Consider the following 22051-nt stretch of genomic DNA (forward strand, 5'->3'; position numbering starts at 1 on the left):
CCGCTCGGTGATCTCATGAGGAAGGAGGTGCTCCATGGCCACCGCTGCCTTTTCGTACGTGGGTTGCATGCTGGATTCCGAGGTGGCCTGGAATATCTGGGCGTGTGCATCCTCGATCTTGGCGTGGATGGTCTCACCCCGGGCCAGGGCAACATCGGCGGCACGGACGGCAGCTCGAGCGCTCCCGGCGTTTGCAACCGCCGTCATAGCAGCAGCAGCTACAGCCGTCTCTGTTGCTGCACCTGCCCTGTCGGCTGCCGCAGATGCCCTCTCGGCGGATGCAGACGTGCTCAATGCGGATGCGACGGCACTCTCGGCGTAGGCGGCCTCGCTCTCCATGCAGGCGGCGGCGCTCGGGGAGGACGCAGCCATCATACAGGCCTTCACGAAGCGTTTGCATGGCGTCATCTTTGCAAGAAGGGGGTGCGGGAATGGAGACCGGGATCATAGATTCGGGGGTTGCCGGCACTGGAACAGACAAGCCGGGGAAGGTTAAGGAGGAAGACTTAAATAGACCAAGAAATTTTCATCACAAACGGTTCCTACAAACAAATTGTGTGTGATGTTGTGGATATTTTTTATTAGCTATGAAAGACAAATTTGGAGTAAAGTGGCAACAGATGGTGTTTTAAATGTACGAGAAAATTTGTAGTACTAATAGAACTTTCATGTCATATTTTGGAAAATTTTAGTGGTCATTTGACCTTTTAAGACATTTAAGTGATTTTCTAGCCATTTAATGACCTTAATTCAAATTTGAACTACATGTACATGCAACAGCTAACCATAACGGTATGAAAAGTCATATTTTGTGTACTTGTGTGCGATTTAATTCCATGTGCAGTAAATTGGAAGGAATTTTCAAACATATTGGTCTAACGGCCATGACACAATTAAGCATGGAGTGCCATGGCATTTAAATTCCAAAAAATTAAAAAAAGACGAGAAACACATGAAACCTTGCTTGATGTAATGTCATGCCACCAAGATGATGTGGTAAAAAAATTGGCATGTTCGACGAAAGTTTGGACACGCACCCCTCACAAACCGAAGCAACTCACTAAAAGGCTCGTGTTTCCGAGAGGGAACAATGCATGTTTGATGACGAATGGGAGATAGCTTCCCCTTACGGCCTTCAATTTTTTCTACATTTAACGTGCACTAATGCAACTGTCGTGTGAAATTTTGGAAAATTTCAGGGGTCATTTGACCTATTAAAGACATTTAAGTGATTTTCTAGCCATTTAATGTCCGTAATTGAAATTTGAACTACATGTACATGCAACAGCTAACCATAACGGTTTGAAAAATCATACTTGTGTACTTGTGTGCGAGTTAATTCAATGTACAGTAAATTAGAAGGAATTTTCAAACATATTGGTCTCACGGCATGGACACATGCATGGAGTGCCATGGCATTTAAATTCCAAAAAATAAAAAAATGATCAGAAAAACATGAAACCTTGCTTGATGTACTGTCATGCCACCAAGATGATGTGATAATTTTTTTTGAAAAGAAGATATTCCATATTTGAAAAAAATTGCCGTTATTGTCGCAAGCATACGACTCATCACGAAATAAAGAAGTAGGAACATCGTCTGTTCGATCTGTCCAAAAAATCCGGAATATGTCTATGTTATATAGACTTGCATGTAACTATTCAGAGTCATGATATTCTATATAGTGTGAATATTCCCTCAAAAAGCTTGATTCTAGTGCAAAATGATCAATATGTAAAATCCGAACAAGTAATTGCGGAGATTCGTGCCGAAACGTCCACTTAACATTTTAAAGAAAGGGTACAATAGCATATTTATTTTGAATCAGACGGCGAAATGCACTGGAGTACTGATGTTTACCATGCGCCCGAATATCGATATGGTAATCTTCGTCGATTACCAAAAACAAGCGTATTTTTCACTCCACAAGGATCAAGATCAAATGAATACTTATGGTAAAAAGATAAGGAAATTCTTGATTATTCAACATCGGATGGAATCATGTCCAATGGCCATTTGAATTTTATCTATCCTACTATTTTTCAAGATAATTCAGATTTGTTGGCGAAAAAGCGAAGAAATAATGTCGGGTGGTTCGTGCGACATATGCCAACGGATGGCTTATCATTGTGGGTGCCAATAAGACGTCGCCGGTGCCTGGAAAAGGGATGAGGCGAAGACATGCACGCCAGCGGATCTTACCCAGGTTCGGGGCTCTCCGAGGAGATAACACCCCTAGTCCTGCTCTGCGGGGTCTCCGCATGATCACTAGATCGGTGAAAGTAGCTACAATCGCTCCTAGAGCTGTTGGGTTCAAGGGAGAAGAAGAACAAGGCTAGCTCTCTCTTCTCTCTATCTATGGTGTGTGTGCTATGCTTAGAAGCCAACCCTTTGCATGGGTGCTTCGGGGGGTTTATATAGGCCTACCCCCCGGGGTACAATGGTAATCCGGCTGGGCACTGGTCCCAGCCGTCAGTGTCTACGCTCGCCGGCTTCTCCGCCGGCTGTTGGGACCCGCCGACTGGTGGGTCCCGCCGGCTGCCGGCTTCTTGGTCGACAGGCCGGCCCCACCGCCTAGGGTCTTGTCAGCGGCTGCTTACTGTAGCTTCACCTCTGATGACGAGGGCTTTGTCGAGGTAAGCGTGGCTACAGTGGGCCGCCTCGGGGGCTCTCACTGTAGCCTTACCTCGTCTTGTCTCCTTAATGGGGCTCCTGCTTCGAGGAAGGGAGTAGCTGGCTTCTGGGGGCCGGCTACGCCCTTGGCCGACTGGGAAAGGCCGGGCCGCCTTCACGCCTCTCTCTGGCTGAAGGGGCCCGTGCCCGTGGGCCGTACGGGAGTCCGTCGTGGATGACATTGAGGCCAGCATGGCTACAGTGCCGAGCCGCACGGGAAGCGGCTGTCCCGTACGGCCTTCTGTAGCCATGCCCGCCTCGGGCTTCGGGGGTAGTGGGCCGCACGGTGGCCACACCCCGTCTTGTCACCGTTATGAGGAAGTAGCTTTGGTGGTTGTGGTCTCGGACGGCTTCTGGGAGTCGGCGCTCTTTGAGGCCGGTTTCTTGGAGTCGGCCACCCCGCGGTTGTCTTGGGGAGGGAGGTCGCTTGAGGCTGGGCCGCCTTCCACGAATCGGCTTCGGAGGTAGCCGGCCAGGGAAGGGGGTCCAATGCTTGGAGCGTTGGGAGGCCCGAAGGCCTGATAGTTTTTCCGAAGAACCAGGGGTAGTCGGTTAGGCTACCCATGGCCATTTACTCCGACAGTAGTCCCCGGAGCTGATTGGGCTTCGAGGTTGAGTAGGAGTTGAGAAGCTCGATCAGCTTCCCATCTTAGCAAGCCGGCAGCTGGGAGCCGGCCTTGGTCAGGCGTGCCGCCTAGGTCGAAATGTTCCGAAGTCGGAGGGCGGGAGCCCGCCAGTGCGTGCACCGGGCCGCGGGCCGGCCACTGGCCATCTGCGAACCACGTGGCCCTTCTTGGCCGGAAAGCCTCCCAGCCCACGCGCGTGACGGGACGTCGCCGCAGGGAGGGGGCCCGCCACGTCGGCGCCCTGGCCCAGGCGCGGATTGGCTACATTCCGAAACCGTCCGCACGTCCCGTGCGGCAGTTTCGGCTCGCATTTATGCGCAATAATCGCGAGGCGTGGGGGGAGTGGGTGCAGTTAATCCCACGACTCCCCCCACGTTCGGCTTCCCCGGTCCTGCCTTACGAAGCTATAAGTAGGGGGAGGTGGAGGGCGGCAGGCCCTCGCACGCTCCTCCTACCTCCACCATCTTCTTCGCTCACCCGTTCTTGCGACAGCGCCTCGCCGCCGCGCTCTTCCACTGCACATTCCTCCGCCGCCGCGCTTGTTTTCGCCATGCCTCCCGCCACGCAGCAGCATGGCGGGGATTGGGATGGCTCCAACGTCCACGACGACCACGTCGAGTTCCTCCGCAACACGCGGCGGCTGCCCAGCGCGGACAAGGTGGAGGTCCGCCTCGCGCCGGTGAAGGAAATCACGCCAGAGCCGCAGGAGGGCGAGCGGGTGGTCTTCCGCTCGCACTTCTTGCACGGCATCGGCCTTCCAGTGAGCGCCTTCTTCCGCTCCTGGCTCGAATTCTATCAGCTCCAGCCGCACCACCTCACCCCGAATGCGGTGGTGCTGCTGTCGGCCTTCGTCACCCTGTGCGAGGGCTACCTCGGCGTCCTCCCCACCCTCGAGCTCTGGGGGGAGTTCTTCCAGTCCAAGCTGGGCACGCGCATGCAGGGCGTGCCGGCTCAGACTGGCGCCTTCATCGCGTCGCGGAGGTCGGTCGCCGACAACCCCTTCCCCGTCATCCCGCTGATCCAATCGGTGAAGAAGTGGCAGAAGTCGTACTTCTACGTGCGGAACATTGCCCCACGGGGCGACTACATCAACCTGCCGGCTTACGTAGCCGGCCCACTGGAGGGCAGGCGGCCCCAGTGGTCCTTCCGGGCCGTGACTCTGACGCCGGCCGGGTCCGCAGCCGTCGCCCGAGTGCGAGTGATGACCCAGTCGGAGGGCTTGACGGTGGCTGACCTTCTGGCCGCGTTCGTCACGCGCCGGGTTCTTCCGCTCCAGAGCCGTCCTCATCTGATCTGTCAGATGAGCGGCCAGCTCGATCCAAGCCGGATGTGCACCAAGGACATGCCGCACGAGGAGGTCGCCTATATGGTGAACTACCTTGCGAATTGCAAGCTCTCCGAAGAGTGGCAATTAGGCAAGGAGCCATACAGCCGAGCCAATCCACCGCCCACGGTATGCTCTCCCTATGTCTTCTTTTTCTCTCAACTTCGTTGCCGATTTCCTCTTGGCCGACTCTAACTTAGTCGGCTTGTTCTTTGACAGAGTCCTCTTCTCCGGCCGGCCGGCGGGTCAGACACGGAGCGTCGATTCGTCCCCGACCGAACGGAACACGATCTGGAGGACCCCGACCTGGGGGCGGCCGGCATGGACGACAACATCGAGCCGGGTGGCGGCCAAGCCGGCGGCGAAGCAGGCGGCTTCGGGCTTGGAGTCACCTTCGACAACTGGCTGGACGACGACGAAGCCGAGGTCGCCCCGCGCCGCCAGCCGGCTTCTGGGCGTCACGCAGGCTCCTCCGCTGCACCGCCTGCTCGGGGCGGAGGGCAAAAGCGTCGCGCCACCCAGGGTCTGTTCGGCAGTCGGACGAAAAAACCCAGGGGCGGGGCGGCCGCCACCAGGCGGGAAGAGGCGGCCGCGAAGGCGGCTTGCTTCCGCAAGGCGGTGAAGCAACCGCAGACCGTGTCGACGTAAGTCCGAATTTTTCTTTGTGTACTCTTTTTCTTTCTTTTCTTTGGTGGTTCCTGAAGCCTTGTCTTTTTTCTCCAAATGATCAGAGCTCCGTTGTCGCTTGAGCGGGCGGCTGCCGGCTCCGTCGTCGGGTCGCCAAGGGTGTCTGGGAGTACCACTCGCCGCGTGGACCCCCATGCCGATCTACAGGAGGCGACAGAACGGAACGCGCGGGAGGCGCGGGCGGAACGGGAGGCGCGAGAGGCGGAGGCACGGAAGGCGGCCGCCGCTCAGGCGGCTCTGGAGGAGGAGGCGGCGAAGGTGCTCGCCGACGCTGCTGCCAGGGCCCAAGCGGAGGCTGCATCTGCAGAAGCAGCGGGGGAGGTCTTGATGGTCACGCCTCTGCGCGTTGCGGCGCCGGGTTCCATGGAGCCCTCGCCAGAAGGAGCCAGCCGCGACCAGCCAAGGCCGGGAAGAGAGGACGACGTCATCATCCTGGAGAGGGCGCCGGTGCCGACCCCGCCGACTGGGGCGGCTCAAGGCGGCCGGCCAGATCAGCCGCCTACACAGTCGGCGGGGGGCGAGCCGGCTGTGAGGACTGAGATGGCGGTCCGGATGCCGCCGAGCCGGCGCGCGGGGAAGGCCACGTCGGAGCCACAGAAGGCCGCGTCGGAGCCACAGCCGGCCGCGGGCTCCAGCTCGTCGGCCCAGGATGCGGAGGCGGCCAGCGCAACCTCAGGGTGGACACCAGGGGGAGGGACGGCCGTGATGAACGTGGCTGCGCAGGATGTCCGGACCCGTCTCCAGGGCCAAGCCGTGGCGCTGAGGTAGTTCACCGTTGAGTTTCTCGCGACACGGGCGGCCATCAGGGTTAGTCTTCCCATCTAGCTTCTCTTGATCTTGATTTCTTCCGTGGGGGCGCGTTAGCGCACCCACTGGGTGTAGTCCCCGAGTTCCGAGTCGGCTGCTGAGCAGGCGGCTTGGAACTTCTTGGAGGATTTGCCTTTGCTATTCTTGTTCTTACTCCGATCTTCTGTCTATTTTGCAGGACTACCACAATCTTCGTGCGGCCGCCTTCAACTCCCAGGTTCGGGAGCTGACCCAGAAGACCGCCGACCTTACTGAGAGCCGAGGTACGTGCTTGGTTCTTTATCTCATGTGGGGGCGCGTCAGCGCACCCACTGGGTGTAGTCCCCGAGATTCGGGCCGAGTGCTGAGCAGTCGGGTCGGATCTTCCTTGACGACTTCTTCTTATTGTTCTTTCTTCTTCTGCCATCTCTGCAGCGGCCAACGCCGGTCTGAGGGCACAGCTGGGGGAGTCCCAGACTGCCCTTCGTGCCAAGGACGCCGAGATCGCCGCCTTGGTGCAGGAGCGCGATCGCTTGGCCAAGACGTTGGCCGACCAGGAGGAAGGCCACAAGGCGGCCCTGAAGGCTGCGCAGGACCGCGAAGCCACTCTCCAGGCCGAGTTTGAGACGGAGGCGGCTGGCTGGGCTGAGGCCAGGCAGACTCTGATCTCTGGCTACGGCCAGATCAAAGATCTGGTTTACGGTAAGCCGCCTACCTCTTCGTCCTTTCTTGCCATCTGCCACTTTGGCTTGTTTTCTGATTTTGGTGTTCTTTTCTTCCTTTCTTCTTCTTTCTTGCACAGAGTATTTCCCTAGCTATTCTACTGCCGCCAACCAGACCATCGAGGCCCGTCGCCAGGCGCGGAGGCAAGCTGGCTTTGAAATCTCGCCAACCGCCGGCCGCTCGCTGGAGCAACAGCTTCTGGCGATCCAGGCCCGCATCCAGCCGGCTCACCGACTGCTCCGCCGGCTTCAGCGAGCCGGGGCGCAAGTCCTGGCCGCCCTCTGGCCCGGCCAAGTGGTTCCTCGCACCCCCAGTCGGACTGCCGACTGGCTGGAGGTAGCAGTCGGCCGCTTCGAAGCTTGGAAGGCCTCGGCGGCTCGCTCCTGTGCCAGGCCAGCGCTGGAGTTCGTCAAGGCCTGGTATCCCGGCCTGAGCCTGGACCAGTTGGCTACCTGGCGGCAGCAAGCCGACACGGAGCTGGAGCCGGCACGGCCGGCAATCATCCGGCGGGCTTCGGCAATCGCCGACTACACCGACACCAGCGGCTTCGCCCCCGAGGTGGACGACAATGGTGTCGCCCAGCCAGAGGAGTGGTTCGGTCTGAACCCGGCGGACGGCGAAGACTCGGCGGAGGAGATCGACTCCAGCGACGAGGGTGAAGAAGAGGAGGAGGAGGTGGGTGAAGATGCCGAGCCAGCTGGGGGAGCAGCCGGCCAGCCTCAGCCTGACCGCACCTCCAGCACCACGTCGCGCGCGAGTGCGTCGCCTGCCGTAGGTGGTGATCAAGCCGAGACCCGCTAGGCGGCCACCCCTTCAGCCGGCGAGGCCGCCTTCACCGACCAGCTCGGCCTCCGCATCGCGCCTTAGTCTGCTATCTTTTGTTTTCCTGTCTAGTTACTTTTGGAACAAAGTTTGGTTAAGTCTGCACAATTCCACCCACTGGGTGTACTTGAACATATGTCTGTTGCCAACCCGTTGGGGGCTTTATGTGTATATATAACTTATGCATGCATTTGGCCTTTCCTTGTGCTTTGCTTTTTATCCTTCCGCTGTTTCCTTTGCCGCCCTCCCTTGGATGCCGCCTCCCCAGTCCAACAGTTGCTTGGCAATCTGAAGCTGGAGGAGTGCTTGGCCGATCGGGGGGGGGGAAGTACTTTAGCTTTGCTGGACTGATGCTAAGTTTTTTAGGAAGCCAGCCAGCCGGCTGTTTTTTGACAGCCGGCAGGCATGTTTGGAGGCCGTCTCTTTGCTATATAGGTTCGTTGCTCCTTAGCCATTTTTCGTTTGGGCATCCTTTCTGCCTTGCCTCTTGCTAGTCGGACAGTCGGTTCTTCGAGCTGCGACTTTCAACAAGAGGGGACTCGGGAGCCGGCACACTACTTTTCTGACTTTAGGTAGAACTTTCAATATAGCTCAAGGCGGCCAGTCCCCGGGCCAACTAGTCAAGCCCGGTGTCAGACAAGAATTCAAATGTAATAATACATTCATGGATATGACGCTTGTCATTCATAGATAAACAAAGGCAGTCCCCGAGTACTGTTCGGGGGGCCTGTTGGTTTGTACTTAATACAAAAGTGTAGCGTGATACATACTGCTTTCAACTGTAAAATCGTCTTAGGAGGTTTGCATTCCATGGTCGCTCCGACTCCTTGCTGGAGTCATCTCTCTTGCGTACTCTTGGTTTTTGCGTGTCGATCAAGTAGTAGGAGTCGTTGTCGATGCCTTGCTGACGACGAAGGGGCCTTCCCAAGGGGCCGAGAGCTTGTGCTGGCCGGCAGTTCGCTGGATCAGCCGGAGCACAAGGTCGCCCTCCTGGAAGGATCTTGGCTTGACCTTGCGGTTGTAGTAGCGACGCAGCCCTTGCTGGTAGATGGCGGACCGGCTGAGTGCTAACAGCCGGCCTTCTTCCAGTAGGTCGACGCCGTCTTCTCTTGCTTCTTTGGCCTCCTCCTCTGTGTACATGGTGATCCGAGGCGAGTCGAACTCGATGTCTGTTGGGATGACGGCCTCGGCACCGTACACGAGGAAGAATGGAGTGAAGCCGGTTGACTTGTTGGGTGTAGTGCGCAGACTCCAAAGGACAGCCGGCAGCTCATCGAGCCAGCAGCCGGCCGATCGTTCCAGTGGTACAACTAGTCGAGGCTTGATGCCGGAGAGGATGAGTCCGTTTGCTCGCTCGACCTGGCCGTTTGACTGCGGGTGGGAAACGGACGCTAGGTCCAGTCGGATGCCCTGCGTCGCGCAAAAACGTGCCAGTGCTCCCTTGGCGAAGTTCGTGCCGTTGTCGGTGATGATGCTGTGCGGTATGCCGTACCGAGTGGTGGTGTCGGTGATGAATGTCACGGCAGTCGGCCCGTTCAGCTTCTTAATCGGCTTTGCTTCGATCCACTTGGTGAACATGTCCACCGCGACTAGTAGATGTGTCAAGCCGCCGCGGGCTGTCTTGAAAGGGCCCACCATGTCCAGTCCCCAGACGGCAAAAGGCCAAGTGAGGGGAATGGTCTTGAGTGCCGAAGCCGGCAGGTGTTGCTTGGAACTAAAATTTTGACTTCCTCTGCAGCTCTTGACTATTTCTTTAGCATCCTCCAAGGCAGTCGGCCAGAAGAAGCCGTGGCGGAAAGCCTTGGCCACGAGTGATCTTGAGGCTGCGTGGTGGCCGCATTCGCCTTGGTGGAGGTCTTTGAGGATTGCCACTCCTTTTTCTGGCTCGACACAACGCTGGAAGACTCCAGTGACGCTGCGCTTCACAAGCTCTCTGTTGATTATTGTGTATGCTGCGGCTCGTCGTTGCACTAGTCTTGCTGAGATCTCATCAGCTGGCAGCTCTCTGCTGACTAGGAACTTGAGGATGGGCTGGGCCCATGACGGAGGTGTGACTTCTTCTTCTGTTAATGTAGCCACCATGACTCGGGTGGGTGGGCTGGGTGGCGTGGAATTGGAGTCGGCCACCGCTTCTTGTGTCGTTGCAGTCCCCGGGCCGACTGCTGCAGTCCCTGGGCCGGGTGCGACTACGGCAGTCCCCGGGCCATTTGCCGAAGTCGTCGTGCCGCCTGCGGGATTTGTCCAGTCGGATCCGGCTGTATCTGGCGCAGGAGGTATGAAGATGGAATCCGACTTTGGAGACGGCTTGATGGACGGCTTGAGGAGGCGCTGGAGGGAGACGCCAGTCGGTATGGCTTGTCGGGTGGAGCCGATCCGTGCTAGGGCGTCTGCTTGGTCGTTGTCGGCCCTTCGCACATGAAGGAACTCGCAGCCCTCGCAGTATCCGCTGATCTGCTGGACGAGGAATCGATAGCTCGCCATGTTCGCGTCCTTGGCGTCCCAGTCGCCAGACGATTGCTGGACCACCAAGTCTGAGTCGCCGTAGCACAGGATCCGGCGTATGCTGAGTTCTTTGGCTAGCCGGAGCCCATGTACGAGCGCCTCGTACTCGGCTATGTTGTTGGAGGCGGCGAAGTGGATCTGCAGTGTGTACTTGAGCTTGTCGCCTTTGGGAGAGGTGAGGACGATGCCGGCTCCCAAGCCGGTGCGCATCTTGGACCCGTCAAAGTGCATCCGCCAATGGGTAGAGTCGGGAGCCGGCGGTAGGTACTGGGTTTCGGCCCAGTCGACGAGGAAGTCGGCCAATGCTTGCGACTTGATGGCGGTGCGGGGTTGATAGAAGATTGTGTAGGGTGCCAATGCAATGGCCCATTTGGCCACCCGGCCGGATGCATCCCGGCTGCCTATGATCTCGGCGAGCGGAGCAGTGCACACGACCGTGATGGGGTGCTCTTGGAAGTAGGGCGTCAGTTTGTTGGCAGCGAAGTACACCCCATAGCACATCTTCTGGTAGTGCGGGTAGTTTTGCTTAGAGCTGGATAGCACTTCGCTAAGATAGTACACCGGCCTCTGGACTAGCTGGGCTCGGCCTTCCTCCGGGCGCTGGACCACAACAACAGTGCCGACGACTCGGCTAGTCACGGCGATGTAGAGGAGCATGGGCTCCTTTTCAGTCGGCGCAGCCAGGACAGGCGGAGTAGTCAGCATTTTCTTCAACTCATGGAAGGCTTGGTCGGCTTGATCATTCCACTCGAAGTGAGTGGACTTCTTCATGAGTCGGTACAGGGGGAGAGCCTTCTCGCCTAGTCGGCTGATAAAACGATTCAGGGAGGCTAAACAGCCAGTGAACTTCTGCACATCTCGCAGCTTGGTGGGAATCTCCATCCTCTTGATGGCCTTGATCTTGACGGGGTTGCATTCGATGCCGCGCTCGGAGACCAGGAAGCCCAACAGCTGGCCGGCTGGCACTCTGAACACGCACTTCTCAGGATTGAGCTTGATTTGGAATCGGCGCAAGTTGGTGAATGTTTCTTTCCGGTCTTCCAGCAAGGTACTGCGCTTCTCTGTCTTCACCACAATGTCGTCTACATAGACGTGGGCATTTCTGCCGAGTTGTTTCAAGAGGCATTTCTGCATGCAACGCTGAAAAGTGGCACCGGCATTTCTCAAGCCGAATGTCATTGTCAGGTAGCAGAAAGCTCCAAAGGGTGTGATGAAGGCAGTCTTCAGGCGGTCAGCCGGGTCCAACTTGATCTGATGGTACCCTGAGTACGCATCCAAAAAACTTAACAGCTCGCATCCGGCTGTGGAGTCTATTACTTGGTCAATCCGCGGCAGAGCAAACGGATCCTTTGGGCAGGCCTTGTTCAAACTAGTGTAGTCTATACACATACGCCACTTTTTATTCTTCTTCAGAACCAGAACTGGGTTGGCAAGCCATTCTGGAAAGAACACTTCCATGATAAAGCCAGCGGCAAGGAGCCGGGCTATCTCTTCTCCCACGATTCTTCACTTCTCTTCTGACAGTCGGCGGAGGGGTTGCTTGACAGGCTTCGCATCAGCTCGGACATGTAATTTGTGCTCGGCGAAATCCTTCGGGACACCCGGCATGTCCTTTGGGGACCATGCAAAGATGTCTCGATTCTCACGGAGGAAGTCGACGAGCTCGCCTTCCTATTTACTGTCCAAGTTCGCTCCAATGACAGCGAACCTCTCCGGGTTCTCCGGGTCCAGAGGTATCTTCTTTGTCTCTTTGGCAGGCTGGAAGGAGCCCTGCACATCACCATCTTTGGGGTTGGGGACAGGCCCGGTTGCTTGCCGGCCATGGCCACAACCCGTTCCAACATCTTCTTCTCTTTTGCCACCACGAGGGACTCGGCCAGCCTGCTACTGGCCATGGCGCACTCGATGGACTTCTTGTAGTCGCCGGCTACCGTGATGATCCCCTTCGAGCTCGGCATCTTCATCTTCAGGTAGGCGTAGTGGGGCACAGCCATGAACTTGGCCAAAGCAGGTCGGCCAAGCAGTGCATGATAGGGGCTCTCCAAATCCACTACCTCGAACCATATTGCTTCCCGGCGGAAATGATCTTTGTCTCCGAAGAGAACATCCATTTTGATCTTGCCGATTGGAGAGCAAGACAGGCCGGGGACGATGCCATGGAAGACGGTGCGGCTCGGCATGAGCTACTTTGCTTTGATGTTCAGCTTCTCCATGGTATCGCGGTACAGTATGTTGATACTGCTTCCGCCGTCTATCAGGACGCGGGAAAATCTGGCTGCTCGCCTCTCCGTCACGAGGGTGACGTCCAAGACCATTGCATAGGAGCCAGGCGAAGGCATCACCTCTGGGTGGTCGGCCTGGCTCCAGCTGATCGGCTTCTCTGACCAGTTCATGAACTCGGGGGTGCTGGAGGCGACTGCATTCACTTCTTGATGCTGTCGGCGTCGGCTGCGCTTGTCGTCGGCTTGATTGGTGAAGATGACGTAGGCGGCATGCTCTTCGGAGAATTCGTCTTGGATGCCGCCGGCTGCCGGCTGAGCCGCCGGCTGCTGGGGGGCTACAGGCGGCGGGCCGGGAGGCGGAGGTGGCAGCATCCCCTCGCCCTTGGTGATGCGGGTGAGCCAATGGCATTTCCGGGTTGTGTGGTTGGACGGCTTCGCGCCGCTGTGGAATTTGCAGGGGGCATCAAGAGCCTGCTCGTAGGAGAAAGCCGGCTGCCAAGGCGGCCGGCCACCCTTCTTCTTGGGAGCGGGCCGTTCTTCGGGCGGCTCATCTTCAACGGTGGCCACTTGCCGACTGGAGGAAGTCGGCATGGGGCCCTTGCGCTTGTGGGCATTCTGGTAGGGGCGCCGATTAGGGTCGCCAGCCGGCGTCTTGGGAGCCGGAGCAATCACCTTCCCCGAGGCGTCTACTCGCAGCTCGGTCTTCATTGAGGAGTCGGCTGTGGCGTACTTGTCAGCGATGACCAGTAACTCATCGAGGGTAGCCGGCTCGTCGCAGAGGAGTCGGTGCTTGAGGAGGGTGCCCTCTCGTCACCCGGCGGTGAAGTACTCGATGGCCTGGACCTCATGCACCCCCTCGCAGGAGTTGCGGAGCTCGGCCCACCGCGTGAGGTAGTCGCGGGTCGACTCGTTGGGCCCTTGGACGCAGAGGGAGAGCTGGCGAGCCTTGGGAGGCCGCTTGTAGGTGCTAGTGAAGTTGCGGACGAAGACTTCTGTGAAGTCCAGCCAACTGTTGATGCTGTAGGGCTTGAGGCTGTTGAGCCATGTGCGCGCCGTGCCCTGCAGCATGAGGGGGACGTACTTCACGGCGACGCGTTGATTGCCGTTGGCTATGCTGACGGCTGTGGAGTAGTCGATGAGCCAATCTTCCGGCTTCACTGAGCCGTTGTACTTGGGCGTGTCTCTGGGGAGCGAGAACCCTTTGGGGAAGGACTCGTCGCGGATGCGGGGGCCAAAGCATGGCGGGCCGACATCGCCTTCTTCTTCTAACGCCAAGGATTGAGCAAGGCGATCGATCCTGTGGCGGGCGTCGTTCTCGCCGACTCCTTCTCGGCGGCCGAGTCGGTCGCCAAGAGTCGGGTGTGTGATAGGCGGCGGAGTGAGGCGTCTTTCTCTTCGAGGCGGAGGAGGGGGCAGATTTCCTTGGTGCTCTACTGCTCGAGGGCGGCCCTCCGCATCGCGCTCGATGGTGATGCGAGTCCGGCTGCGGCTGGCAGCCGGCTCCTTGTCTTTCTTCTGGCGTGCGCCGCTCGTAGTCGGCGAGCGGGACGTCGCGGCGTGCTCCCGGCGCGGGGGATGACTATCAGCACGGGCGCCGGCTTCGTGCCGTTCTGCAGCCACGTCGATCAGCTGCTGGATCCGTCTTGTCATGTAGGGGAGCTCGTCCCAGCCCATTCAGCTCTTCTGCGGCCGCCTGGGCGGCTCGCAAATTCTCGAGCGGGGTGGCGTAGACGGGGCGATATGCCCCCAGCATGCTGGCGACGGCCGCGCCGTGCTTCTGGACGAAGCCGGCTCGGCTCGGGCCGCTAGGCGGCGGCGTACCGAAGGCGGCGCGGTCGACTTCGCGCTGGTGAGCCTCGGTGAGGCATCTCATGGTGCCTCCAAGGTCTCGGCGTCGGCATCGGCCGGGATGGGGACGGAGAGGTCGTGCATTGCCGCTTGCAGGGCGTCGTGGGCGTTCTCGCCCAAGTTGGCGACGTGGCTGATGACCAGCACTTCGGTGACAGCGCTGTTGCCGCTGTCGGCTCGTGGGAGGGGGTTGTCGAAGACCACCACGTCGGAGGGGTAGGCGCCGAGCGATGCGGTGTCGGAGTCGACAAGCATCGAGTCGGTGGAGCCGACCGACTCCACATCTGCAGTAGGCTCGCTGGAGACGTGAAGCTGGTCGAGGAGGCTGACGAGGCGGCTCTCGGGGTAGTCTGTGCCTGCGTCGGACGCAGGCTCGTCGGAGATGCGAGTCTCGCCGAGCAGATCGGCGAGGTGGCTTGCTGCGCAGGCGTCGCCGACGCCTTGCAGCGCGTCGAGGCAAATGCCATCGGGCGCAGCAGGCTGGCTGCGCTCGCGGGGGAGGAAGAGGGTTCCCATCCAGAACAGGTCTCCGGACAACGGTGCACCTGGCCCCACGGTGGGCGCCAAATGTCGGGTGGTTGGTGCGACATATGCCAACGGATGGCTTATCATTGTGGGTGCCAATAAGACGTCGCCGGTGCCTGGAAACGGGATGAGGCGAAGACATGCACGCCCGCGAATCTTACCCAGGTTCGGGGCTCTCCGACGAGATAATAGCCCTAGTCCTGCTCTGCGGGGTCTCCGCATGGTCACTAGATCGGTGAAAGTAGCTACAATCGCTCCTAGAGCTGTTGGGTTCAAGGGAGAAGAAGAACAAGGCTAGCTCTCTCTTCTCTCTATCTATGGTGTGTGTGCTATGCTTAGAAGCCAACCCTTTGCATGGGTGCTCCGGGGGGTTTATATAGGCCTACCCCCCGGGGGTACAATGGTAATCCGGCTGGGCACTGGTCCCAGCCGTCAGTGTCTACGCTCACCGGCTTCTCCGTCAGCTGTTGGGCCCCGCCGACTAGTGGGTCCCGCCGGCTGCCGGCTTCTTGGTCGACAGGCCGGCCCCACCGCCTAGGGTCTTGTCGGCGGCTGCTTACTGTAGCTTCGCCTCTGATGACGAGGGCTTTGTCGAGGTAAGCGTGGCTACAGTGGGCCGCCTCGGGGGCTCTCACTGTAGCCTTACCTCGTCTTGTCTCCTTAATGGGGCTCCTGCTTCGAGGAAGGGAGTACCGGCTTCTGGGGGCCGGCTACGCCCTTGGCCGACTGGGAAAGGCCGGGCCACCTTCACGCCTCTCTCTGGCTGAAGGGGCCCGCCGCCCATGGGCCGTACGGGAGTCCGTCGTGGATGACGTTGAGGCCAGCATGGCTACAGGGCCGAGCCGCACGGGAAGCAGCTGTCCCGTACGGCCTTCTGTAGCCATGCCCGCCTCGGGCTTCGGGGGTAGTGGGCCGCACGGTGGCCACACCCCGTCTTGTCACCGTTATGAGGAAGTAGCTTTGGTGGTTGTGGTCTCGGACGGCTTCTGGGAGTCGGCGCTCTTTGAGGCTGGTTTCTTGGAGTCGGCCACCCCGCGGTTGTCTTGGGGAGGGAGGTCGCTTGAGGCTGGGCCGCCTTCCACGAGTCGGCTTCGGAGGTAGCCGGCCAGGGAAGGGGTCCAATGCTTGGAGCGTTGGGAGGCCCGAAGGCCTGATAATTTTTCTGAAGAACCAGGGGTAGTCGGTTAGGCTACCCGTGGCCATTTACTCCGACAAATAAGTTCGTCATTCCATAACAATATCATCAAGAACAACAGAAAGAACTAATATCCTGTTTTGGGATTTCGATTGAAATCCCCCTTATGGGTGTTTTACGTAGAAATACTATTTTTGCTTATTTTGATGATCCCTGATACAGAAAAGATGAAAAGGGTTCAGGACTCGAGCGGAAGACTTAGAAGAGGAATATGAGACCCTAGAAGACGAATACAGGACCCGAGAGGACGAATAATCTAAATATAGAATCCTAGAAGACGAATATGAATATGAAACCCTAGAAGACGAATATGGGAGCCCAGAAAACGAATATGGGAACCCAGAGAACGAATATAGGACTTTAGAGAAAGACTAAGAAGAGGAATCTGGGAGCCCAGAGAGCAAATATAGGACCCAAGAGGACGAATATGGAACTCTAGAGGAAGACTCAGAAGACGAATATGGCAGCCCCGGGAAAAGCGCAGAGGAAAATATGGTACTTTAGAGGAAGACTCAGAAGAAGATTTAGAGGATGAATACGAGAGCCCAGAGGAAGATGCCATCTTAAAAAAAGAGGGTTTGATTGAGCATCGAGGAACAAAAGAATTTAGTCTAAAATACCAAAAAGAAGTAGATCGGTTTTTTTCATTCTTCAAGAAATAGTATTATTGCCAAGATCTTCATCCCTAAAGATACTTGACAAAAGTATTATTGGAGTGGATACACAACTCACAAAAAATAAAAGAAGGCGACTAGGCGGACTGGTCCGAGTGAAGAGACAAAAATGCCATACGGAACTCCAAATATTTTCCGGAGATATTCATTTTCTTGAGGAGGCGGATAAGATATTAGGTGGTTGTTTGATACTACCAGAAAGACAAAAAATTATTCTAAGGAATCAAAAAAAGGAAAAATTGGGTCTACGTTCAATGCAAAAAAAATCTTAAGAGCTAGGAAAAGTATTTTGTTTCCGTTCACCCTACAGTGGCATATGAAATGGACGAAGGAAGAAATTTAGCAACACTTTTCCCGCAGGATCTCTTGCAAGAAGAAAATAATCTCCAAATTCGACTTGTCAATTTTATTTCTCCTGAAAATAGCAAGTTAACTCAAAGAATTTATCACACAAACAGTCAATTTGTTAGGACTTGCTTAGTAGTGAATTGGGAACACGAAGAAAAAGAAAAGGATGGTGCTTCCCTTGTTGAGGTAAGAGCAAATGATCTTATTTGCGAGTTCCTAAGAATTGAGTTAGTCAAGTCCACTATTTCGTATACACGAAAAAGGTATGATAGGACAAGTGCAGGACCGATTCCCCGTAATAGGTTAGATCGCGCTAATATCAATTCTTTTTATTCCAAGGCGAAGATTGAATCACTTAGCCAACATCCAGAAGATATTGGCACTTTGTTGAATCAAAATAAGGAATACCACTCTTTGATGATTTTGTCGGCATCCAACTGTTCTTGAATTGGTTTATTCAAGAATTCAAAACATCCCAATGCGATAAAAGAATGGAATCCTCGAATTCCTATTCGAGAAATTTTTGGCCCTTAGGCGCTATTGTAGCTAGAATATCGTTGTCGGTGTACTAAAGTTTGGGCCCTTTGGTACCCCTTACTTGTGCACGGGCAGTTGCAGCCGCACCCGTGGCGGGGCCTGACGGGGGTAGTAGGGGACACAAGACAAAGAAGACGGCATCCAAGATAGTAACCAGGTTGCAGAAGACAAGCTGGAACCCCGGCAAGATCCTTGCCGGGCGGTCTTGCCGGGACGGCTTGCGAAGCAATGACAAGAACACCACCCTTGAGGTCGAGAGCTTTGACACCATCGACAATGTCAAGACCAAGGCCCAGGGGCTCATGCGCAGTGGCATGCAGATCTTCGTAAAAGACCAGATGACCAAGTTCCTGCCGAGATCCTTGTCGGGGACGTTTGCGAGACCCCGGCAAGATCCTTGCCAGGGACGTTTGCGAGGGCATGACAAGGCTCCGCCACCCCACCGCCGCTCCAGCACAGTGACCGATTTGCCAGCCTGGCAAGCACCTGCGTGGTGGCATGCAGATCTTCATGAAGATCCTGCCACCGCTCCAGCGCAACGGCTAGCCAGCCAGCCTGGCATTGCATGCCTCGTCAGCCTGGATACGTGTCAAGGTGGGGTGAGGCGGCGACGGACGGGATGGGCTCTATTTCCGTCCCCGATAAAGCTAGGGGGCACGTAACCAGCGCATTTAACGCGTTTTGTCCCAGGACGTCAGTGATAAGCATAGCTATTTTACACCTCATGTGTGCCACTGTGGCAGCCCCTTGGACGTATAAAAGGAGGACCAAGGCGTACTAGAGAAGGATTCGGAATTTTTGGACTTTCTGGCCCAGCTTGCATGCATAGCAGCTAGCCGAAGCTCAAGAACGCATAATATACACTCAAGCAGGACTAGGGTTTTAGGCTCCTCAGCGGCCTGAACCTGGGTAAAAATCCATCATGTTGATCATTAGATCTGCTCTTTATGCACCCCTCTTCCCTGCCAAACCGTAGAAGGGATCCACGTGATCCCATAGGTGTCGTTTCTCCGACATCCTTTGCGTGCCAGGTAGGGGCGGAGAGGTTGTGCAAACCTAGTTTAGCAGTTATAGCGCGTCGTTTCCTTGATCACCATGGCTCCCAAGAAGAAGGAGATCACAGTGATTGGTTCGTCTGGAGCCGATCCGCCTGTGTCGGCACGGACAGGTGATGGTGTAGTCACATATAGTGGCGGAGGTGCGGATCACGAGCATCCACGACATTCTGGCAATCAAAGCTAGGCAAGCGGCATCGTTCGTGCTCGCGACGACGAGCCGCACGCCGCTGTGTCCATGGACGGACCCGTGCTTCCTACGGGCGGTGCGGCGACCTCCAAGACACCCCCGCCAGCGCCCGTGCCATGGTCTTCCCAGGCCGTGTGCGACGAGCGGTGCCACGATGTTGCAGACCACGGGCGTCCCCACAGAAAGAGCTCTCAGCATCACTCTCGAGATGCGCAGGGCCGGCATGCACGCCATGATGCTGGTGGGAACGACACATGGTCGCGGAACCGTGATGGGGCTCCTTCTAACATGGTTGGAAGTCCGAGCACCTCCCGTTCCTTGCGCTTGTCGCTGCCACCCACACCAGCAGAAGCGTTGGCACGAGCGCAGCTACTCCTCGACTTTCCTCCCGCTGCGAAGAAGCAAGAAGAGTGGAGGGCTGCTATCCAGAGCCTTATTGGCCATGCTAATAAAGATAGATACCAGGAGGCGGGCCTTTCATGGTGTCGGTCCATCGAGCCGGCGTGTGCCGACAGCAGAAGGGCCGGAGGCACCGCAACCAAGGTGCACTCCCCTCCACCACGACAGCAACGCTCGCCAGCTCGGCGGGTCGATGCCCATGACGATGGATCCACGGCGTCGTCTGATCCACGAGCTCGTCGCGACCAACGTCAAGTTCTTCGGGAGCGGGTTAAATAGGACGCTCGAACTACCATCGAGCGGCGACGAGAAGCACGACATCAATGTGATAGGCGTGCAGGGCCTACTGTGTACAGGCCTGCGCCGGGGGACTCTAGTGACTTGCCCTACGAGGTAGGTTGTCCAGCTTTTAGCCGTGAGCTGCGGCAGTTCCAGTGGCCCAATACCCGCATGTTTAAACCAGAGATCCCGGAGAAGTACGACGGCAAGACTCATCCATCCGAGTTCCTGAGCGTTTACACCATCACGATGCAAGCTGCCGGGGCTCGGGACGTCAAGGTGCTTGCCAACTACTTCCCGTTGGTGCTCATGCCCAACGTCAGGTCATGGTTGATGCACCTACCAGTAGATTCCATCTCCTCTTGGTCAGACCTGTGCCACGAGTTCGTTGGCGCCTTTACTGGAGGCCACACGGCTCCTGGCCAGGCAAGCGATTTGCATCTCATCCCCCAGAAGGATGGCGAGTGCTTGTGCAACTACATACAGAGATTCAGCCGTGTGCAGTACAACGTCAGATCGTCATCAGCGCATTCCATCAGAACATGCGCAACCGCAAGATCCATGAAGAGCTGGTGATGAAAAAGGTTACAGATGTTGCCGAGCTTTATGTTTTGGCCAACAGATGTACTCGAGCTGAAGAAGGAAGGAAGTACCCCAGCGAAAATGCCGGAGCGGGAAGTGACTCTTGAGACGAAGACGTCGTCGGCCCGGCAAAGAAGGTCCGACGGTGCAACGGGAAGCGCAAGGGCAAGACCATGCTTGCCGTCGAGGAATCCGGCAACCTCGGCACCGCCAGGAAGGCCAAGGTTGACGACCCCGGCAAGGAGGTTGCCGGTTGCGCCGTCTGCTAGGCCTTGGCAGCCACCGACAAGCCGGAGGGCTCCAACAAGAAATACTGCGAGATCCACCGCACCAAGTGCCATGACCTCCAGAACTTCCGGCAAGTTGAGCAGCTTCTGGAGAGGCAGAAAGCTGAGTATGAAAGGTGAGACAAAGAGAAGGGCCAGGATGGTGTTGACGAGTCCGGCAAGAAGCGCGGCGGCTGAGGGGGGCGCCGCGGCAAGGAAAAGCAACAAGAGAGGCCTGCTCGGGGCCGCGACAAGAAAGAAGGAGATGATGACCGTGAAGAGGATGACGAGTCTAGCGAGCACGAGTTTCAAAAAGCTACGGAAGCCATGTGCATCGATGGTGGTGCCTCATTGCATTCTTCTCACCGCCAACTTAAACAGTGGGCGCGCGAGATCAATGCGATGGAGCCATCGATCGATGCCCAGAACCCACTAAAATGGTCCAACACGCCTATCATTTTTTACGCCGAGGATCACCCTGATCGCACAACCGTGGTCGGGTGCTTGTCGTTGCTAGTTTCACCAACAATACGCAACCTCAAGGTGACAAAAATGTTAGTGGACGGTGGGGCCGGTCTGAACTTGATCTCGGCCAAGGTGATCAAGAGGTTGGAAATCCCTGATGGAGATCTCGAAGAGACGGGCACGTTTCAAGGAATCAATCCAGGGAGAAGCTAGCCCAAGGGTAAGATTACACTACCAGTCACATTTGGTGGTGAGCTGAACTACAGGACAGAGAAGATCATTTTTTTATATCGCCAAGATCCCGTTGTCGTATAACGGGATCCTTGGCCGCCCAGCATTGGCCAAGTTTATGGCAGCATCACACTACGCCTACAACACGCTGAAGATGCTCGGCCCGATGAGCGTCATCACTGTTGGCTCTGACAAGAAAGATGCACTCATCTGTGCTGACCAGCTCTACCGGGAAGTAGTTGTGGCACCTGCCGCCAAGGCACTTGCTCCTCCAACTGGATCTCTCGAGGGGAAGAACACCGGCAAGACCCCAGTCACTGGCAAGACCTCTGGCCCCGACAAGGCCTCTTGCACCCACTCCGGAAAACGCGCCTCCTAAGGGGTGCCGCATTCCCATTGAGGACGTGCCAGAGAGCTCCACCGGCAAGAGCAAGAAATCCAAGGCAGCACCACCAGAGACCAAGAAGGTGCTCGTCAAGGAGGACGGCACGGGCGGAGCTTTCACTATAAGCTCCACCCTCGACAGCAAATAGGAAAGCGCGCTCGTCACCTTCCTGCAGGCGAATGTCGATGTGTTTGCATGGCAAGCATCAGACATCCCCGGCGTTCCCAGGGAGGTGATTGAGCACCACCTTGCTGTCTGTCCTCATGTGCGGCCCGTCAATCAGAAGCTCAGGAAGCATGCTTTGGAGCGGCAAGAGTTTATCATCAAAGACACTAGGAAGTTGGAAGCAACAGGTTTGCTCAGAGGAGTGCTCCACCCAACATGGTTGGCCAATCCAGTGGTGGTGCGCAAGGCAAATGGGAAATGGAGGCTCTGTATTGATTATACAGATATCAATAAAGCCTGTCTGAAGGATCCTATCCCTTTGCCACGAATTGACCAGATCATGGACTCCAATGCCGGGTGCGACTTACTGTCGTTCCTTGACGCCTACTCAGGACACCACCAAATCTTCATGATGAAGGAGGATGAAGAGAAGACCGCGTTTACCACCCCATGTGGTACGTATTGTGTTATACGAATGCCTTTCGGGTTGAAAAGCGCTGGTTTTACGTTTGCAAGGGCGGTTCAATTTGGTTTTGAGCCCC

The 22051-nt window shown here is 56.7% G+C and overlaps 1 pseudogene; it reads left to right on the plus strand.

Moving 5' to 3' along the window:
• The first annotated feature begins 431 nt into the window (after positions 1–431).
• LOC123158725 (DNA-directed RNA polymerase subunit beta''-like) overlaps positions 432–22051 on the plus strand; it is an 89551-nt pseudogene continuing 67931 nt past the window's right edge.

The sequence above is a fragment of the Triticum aestivum genome, chromosome 1D, assembly GCF_018294505.1.
Source record: "Triticum aestivum cultivar Chinese Spring chromosome 1D, IWGSC CS RefSeq v2.1, whole genome shotgun sequence".
Lineage (NCBI taxonomy): Eukaryota > Viridiplantae > Streptophyta > Magnoliopsida > Poales > Poaceae > Triticum > Triticum aestivum.